Raw genomic sequence first — 6,937 nt, forward strand, 5'->3', positions numbered from 1 at the left:
AAAAGCAATTCAAGAGGAATTGGCGGGATTCTTTCTTGACCACGTCATCAATAAAGCCGGAGAATACCGTGTGAAAGTTTAGTTCAGATATTAGGTATTGTAAGAGATCTTACATTGTATATGTTCATGACGATCTTGTGTACAAAAACTCGTTGTTCGACCAATCTCTCGGAGAAAGAGACGTTGATCACTTCTCTTTGTATATGTTCATGACGATCTTGTGTACTTAATGGTTTCCTTCATTTGCTTACTAGCTAGCGTGTCGAGTCCTCTCTATACGTATAGTACGTAGCGTCGACCAAGCACGGAGATAAGAGAGGACACTTCTCTCTATTAGCTAGCTAACACAATATATGAAACCCCTGAATTAACCCTACAAAACCCCCCAAAACCCCCAAACACCCCCTCTCCCTTTCAGAACAAAAAAATACTAGCCCCTGAACTGCTGACGCATGGACGCTTATTAGTCCCGGTTGGTGCTACCAACCGGAAAAAAAGACCCCCCTGCCTGGGCAAGCCGCAGCGGCCACGTAGAGCCACATCTGTCCCGGTTGGTATAAGAACCGGATTAAAGGTACTGGGCTTTAGTACCGACCCTTTATTCCCGGTTCCCCAGCCGGGACAAATGTGCCTTATGAACCGGGACAAATGGGCCTTTTTCTACTAGTGATGGTGGGTGGAGCTTGTGGAAACGGTAGAGGAAGGCGGGATCGGTGGCATGCCCGAGCCAGCACTTGCACGCGAGGGCGGCACGGACAAGGGTGGTGGGGAAGCCGACGCGAACGATGATCTCCCTGAGAAGGTTGTCGTCACTGAGGTCCTTGGATACGACATCCGCTGCCTGCTCTGTCTCTCCATCCAAGCATTGTTTGACCCTGCAAAATGGCAGCAGCCACAAACACAAGTGTAGATGGGCATCAGTGCCATGGACAAAGACAAATGCAGATGTGCATCAGTAGAATGGGCTAATTTCTTGAACCAACAATGTTAAACACAAGAGCATTTGTTCATCCATCCACGCATCCAGCATAAGAACCACAAACAGAATGTAGAAAATGCTCATCCATCCACCATCAAGCATAACAGGCACAAACAGAGTGCACGAACTGAGAAAGAGATGGGAGATATTGGAGCATACCGTTGCCGGTGGCGGCGGGGAACCTCATCAGAAGCATCCATCTTCTATCCTCCTTGCTTTCCCCTCAGCTGAACACCGCCGTCACAAGTAATTGTAGGCAGAGAATTTAGTTTAGGGGGGATTCTGTAGGTAGCTAGGGTTTGATCCCCATCCCCACAAGAGAAGAAAAGAGATGAACAAGAAGAATAGATCGGGGAATTAGAAAGACTAACCTCGGATCTGCAGATGGAGAGAACGCACTAGCCGCCGCCGCGGATGGCCGGCGAAATCCCGGCGCCTGCGCTTCTTCCGGCAGCTGCATTGCAGTGTGGCAGAGAGTGAAGTGAGAAGTCAGAGGGGGCAGGGGAGTGTCGGTGTGAGCATATCAGGTCCAGCCTCTTTGGTCCAAACAGTGAAGGCCCATTTACATTGGTGAGCAGCCCATGGTACGAGCCCATCTGTATAGAGAAAAGAGAGACTATAAAATACGGCCAACAACAACAACAACACGTTTGGTGCAGAGAACACACTACCTACACATTGGTATGTACTGATACCGAATCAGGTACGTACACGTCAACAAGAAACTTGTAGTACACATTAAATGCACATCATATGTAACAAGATGGCTACACCAAATTCGGATGTCATGGTATCAACCAGGAAACAAACATCTTGCAAAAAAATTAAAAAAATTAAAGTTCCTACAAGTATTTCCATTCGTGGCAAAAGAGAGAGAGAGAGAGAGAGAGAGGTTCGTGGAAATTCTCATTGAGGTTTGTTTATGAAGAGAATAATAGAAAAATGTTTCTATACTAAAAAGAGATTGAAATTTGCATACCCCAGCAACGAATATGAAATGATGATTTAGTAACAAACCAGACACAGAATAAAATGGCATAAGATAAACTCACACCCAGAATACTTGGTTTGGAATTGTCTAAGAAAAACAAGGTCATACTCTTGCCGTGTAAACGGATTCAGTCTTAATAGAGTCCCTGAACTATGAGATTATATATAAAATAGTGAACCATCCTTGATTAAATATAATAACTAACAGTACCATAAAGTAAACTAAGTAATATACCTGTGTCAGATATATAAAAAATTACTAGCAGTTCCCTCTTAAAAACAGGGAGCACCAGCAGCACTTTTAGCTTTGTCGGTTTGAGATAAAAAATGGTTAAGGGAGAAAACAATTTAAGTGCAGCTCAAGACAATTTGTATGAAAAGAACAGAATTTAGTGAGGACGTACATGTACCTCACAGCCTTCGGTGTCTTCTAAATTGTACCTACCAAGTCATCTATAATACTAATGTACAAAACATTTTAGATATTGCATTTATCCCAATCTCTTCATGGTTGACCTACCAAGTCGTCAAATATATGCAGAAAACATCAGTAAAAGAGATTTGGATATTTCATTTATCACTAGAACTATAACTAAAGTGTTGTTTTTACATGGTAGGGTCCGTACAAGTGGTAGCCCAGTGCACAAACTTACTTACAAGGTGATTAGTTTTCCTGTAGTGTGCCAATTTTTCTTCCTTCTCTATGAGAAGACATCCTTACAAGTTGATTAGCTTCTTCTTTTGTTTGCGGGTTACAAGGTGATTAGCTAACACGGCAAATATTGTGCTTCAAACTGATGTTTTACCGAAAGAGGCTTTCTTCCCGTTTTATAAATAAAGCAACCACCAAGCACAAAGTCAACATGGTAAGAACCGAACAACACACACACAATGCCACCGCATGCAAGGTCCAACACACACGCACACAACACTACACGGGTTCAGCTGTGGGCACAGCACAACAAGCCCAACACACACACAAGGCATGCACAACACATAAGCGGCGGTGACGGCGAAGTAGAGAAGATCTAATCCGACTCCGGTGGTGGTGAGGGAAGCGGTGGGGCCATCCGGAGAGGCATCGCGCGAAGCTGGGTGATGATGGAGGTGATGGCGTCTCTCTCCCTGGGGCGGCTAATGTTGGCGAACGTAGTAATTTCAAAAAATTTCCTACGCACACGCAAGATCATGGTGATGCATAGCAACGAGAGGGGAGAGTGTTGTCCACGTACCCTCGTAGACCGAAAGCGGAAGCGTTATATCAACGCAGTTGATGTAGTCGTACGTCTTCACGATCCGACCGATCCAAGCACCGAAACTACGGCACCTCCGAGTTTTTGGCACACGTTCAGCTCGATGACGATCCCCGGACTCCGATCCAGCAAAGTGTCGGGGAAGAGTTCCGTCAGCACGACGGCGTGGTGACGATCTTGATGTTGTACCATCGCAGGGCTTCGCCTAAGAACCACTACAATATTATCGAGGATTATGGTGGAAGGGGGCACCGCACACGACTAAGAGAACGATCACGAAGATCAACTTGTGTGTCTAGAGGTGCCCCCCTGCCCCCGTATATAAAGGAACAAGGGGGGGTGCGGCCGGCCCTAGGAGGAGGCGCGCCAGAGGAGTCCTACTCCCACCGGGAGTAGGACTCCCCCCCTTTCCCTAGTTGGATTAGGACATGGGGGGAAGGAAGAGAGGGGGAAAGGAAAAAGGGGGAGGCCTCCTCTCCTCTTCCTCCACTAGGCCCAATAAGGCCCATTAGGTTACCGGGGGGTTCCGGTAACCTCCCGGTACTCCGGTAAAATGCCGATTTCACCCGGAACACTTCCGATGTCCAAACATAGGCTTCCAATATATCAATCTTTATGCCTAGACCATTCCGAGACTCCTCGTCATGTCCGTGATCATATCCGGGACTCCGAACAACATTCGGTACATCAAAATACATAAACTCATAATGAAAATGTCATCGTAACGTTAAGCGTGCGGACCCTACGGTTCGAGAACAATGTAGACATGACCGAGACATGTCTCCGGTCAATAACCAATAGCGGAACCTGGATGCTCATATTGGCTCCTACATATTCTACGAAGATCTTTATCGGTCAGACCGCATAACAACATACGTTGTTCCCTTTGTCATCGGTATGTTACTTGCCCGAGATTCGATCGTCGGTATCTCAATACCTAGTTCAATCTCGTTACCGGCAAGTCTCTTTACTCGTTCCGTAATACATCATCTCGCAACTAACTCATTAGTTGCAATGCTTGCAAGGCTTATGTGATGTGCATTACCGAGAGGGCCCAGAGATACCTCTCCGACAATCGGAGTGACAAATCCTAATCTCGAAATACGCCAACCCCTGTAGAGCTCCTTTATAATCACCCAGTTACGTTGTGACGTTTGGTAGCACACAAAGTGTTCCTCCGGTAAACGGGAGTTGCATAATCTCATAGTCATAGGAACATGTATAAGTCATGAAGAAAGCAATAGCAACATACCAAACGATCGTGTGCTAAGCTAACGGAATGGGTCATGTCAATCACATCATTCTCCTAATGATGTGATCCCGTTAATCAAATAACAACTCTTTGTCCATGGTTAGGAAACATAACCATCTTTGATTAACGAGCTAGTCAAGTAGAGGCATACTGATGTGAAGCATCCCACGATCATCCCCATGGACCTACAACCGTCTCATCAAGAGCCAAGAGGACCCATGACGCGAGCTAGAGCTAGAGCCCTCGAGAACGAGGTGACTTCTTTCCTTAGTGATATCAGATATGATCCAGTCGAGACATGGCTACTACCTAAATCCGATATGCTATGCATGATTAGGTGTCAAGAGGAGCCCCCCGAAGATGCACGTGAAGACGGACAAGCCGCCAAGTCCACGGATGAAGAGAACCATCGGAAGGAGGAAAAGGAAGCTCCAGGGCCCGGACATCCGGCCCCAAGCCCCGGACATCCGGCTCCTCCGGAACCCCCGGACATCCGGCCCCCCAAGCCCGGATATCCGGCACCAGCGACAGAAGACACCCGTAGGTTGGCCACTTCGGCCGGACATCCGGCCCGAGCCCCGGACATCCGGCCTCCCACGAAGCCCCGGACATCCGGCCCCCCAGCCTGGATATCCGGACCCCGCTATCCAGAGAGCTCCGAGACCGGCCACGCCATCTCGGACATCCGGCCCGTGCCCCGGACATCCGGCCTCCCGCGAACGCCCGGACATCCGGCCCCCAGCCCGGACATCCTGCGCCTGTCTGCGCACAGTGAACGGGCCAAGGGCCCATGTACCCCTCCAACTCGTCCCAACTTGTACTAGCACTATATATAGACCCCCACCTCCTCCTAGTTAGGGTTAGCGTTGGTTTAGCTCATATGTGAGATAGAGCTTCGCTCATCCATACTGATCTCCTCCTCGAGAGAGACTGCGGCCCCTCTTCGGAGAAGATCCTTGGATTCAAGACCCCCTCTTGGGTGGCCCCATCAAGACCTCCTTCTAGGAGAAGAATCGGTTACTTTGTATCGTCCTTTGTTGACCTTGGATCATCGTGTATCTTTTTGTGTTATTGGATCTAGCGCATGTGTGATCTATTTCTTGTTGGTTGAGTGATTTCTCTCGTGTTCCCCTCGTGTTTCCCTCGTGTTTCCCCTCGTGTTCATCGCGTTCTTCGTAGGGATCCGCTCCTTTCGTGAAAGATCGGCCATCTAGGGTTCCACCCCACATCATCTTGGTATCATGAGCCACGTTGATCACGATTTCGGAGCCCCCTCTTTTCGTTTTCTAGCTTGATTTTGTTGTTTTTCATCCTAATCCGAAAATTGCCCCACAAAAATAGCCCCAAATTTTTTTGTGATTTGTTGGTATGATGAAGTTTTGTTGGATTTGATCCACGGATTTCATGTGTTGCAGGTAGATCTAGCATTTCCCCACCTTTTCCCCAATTTCCATCCACAAAATCGCCCGAATTTTGCCCCGGATTTGACCTCTCCACGCGGTGTTCTTCGAAAAAGTCCACGGATCCAGAGCCCGGACATCCGGCCCGACCAGCCCGGACATCCGGCACCCCGGACATCCGGCCATCACCCCCGGACATCCGGCCCCTGGCAGCAACACTACTCATCCACCACCCGTTTCCCGCCTAACTTCCGTCAAATTTTGTTCCGGTGCCCACATACACTTCCGCATACCTCCTCCACTTCCGCATAACACCACCCTAGCCTTTCCCGCTACCAACTCCGACAATTTTGCCAAATTTTGCTTTGAGAATTTGAGTTGTGGTTTCCGTGTCCTTTTGTGTTTCGGCTATCTAGGTATGGTTCAACATCAACATCACCACTGCTCATCTTCGCCAAGGACTACTACGAACGGCTACATCAATATCACTTTGGTATCACCTTCACCTTGGATATCAACTTGGTATCGTGATATCATCATACTCTTTTGCAATTGCATTTGATAACCCCATGGCCTTACTTTTGCGTCACTTACCCATCGAGACTAGCCCTTGAGTATTGCCGGCAACGTGACTTGTGCACATTAGTGTTCATACTTCCCATAGCATACATACCATCATCGTGTTGCATCTCTTGGTATCATCACTTGTGTCACAAAGTTGTTGTCGCATACACAATTGCTATCTTGGTTCGTGAAGCATTGCATGAGAAAGAGCTCAAACATCAAAGACCCAAACAAGCTTTTACGCAAAAGAGGAAAGATAAGAAAAGAGCTTATAAGCAAGAACCATAGCATCCTACAACATTAAGATTGTCATACTCGATCATCTTGGATCAAAGCATAGGAACATCATACATATAGCATACTTGGGATAGAAGTCGTTGCATTTTTGCTTAGTAGGTTGTGCACAAGTTCGTATCCGCCTATTGTGCAATCGTGCTAGCGTCTCTCTAGTGTTGTGCAACAAGAGCATCTTGGTGAATTCCACATTTTGGCTCATCCT

This window comes from Triticum urartu, chromosome 6A (assembly GCF_056163025.1).
Source record: "Triticum urartu cultivar PI428250 chromosome 6A, HENAU_Tu73, whole genome shotgun sequence".
Classification (NCBI taxonomy): domain Eukaryota; kingdom Viridiplantae; phylum Streptophyta; class Magnoliopsida; order Poales; family Poaceae; genus Triticum; species Triticum urartu.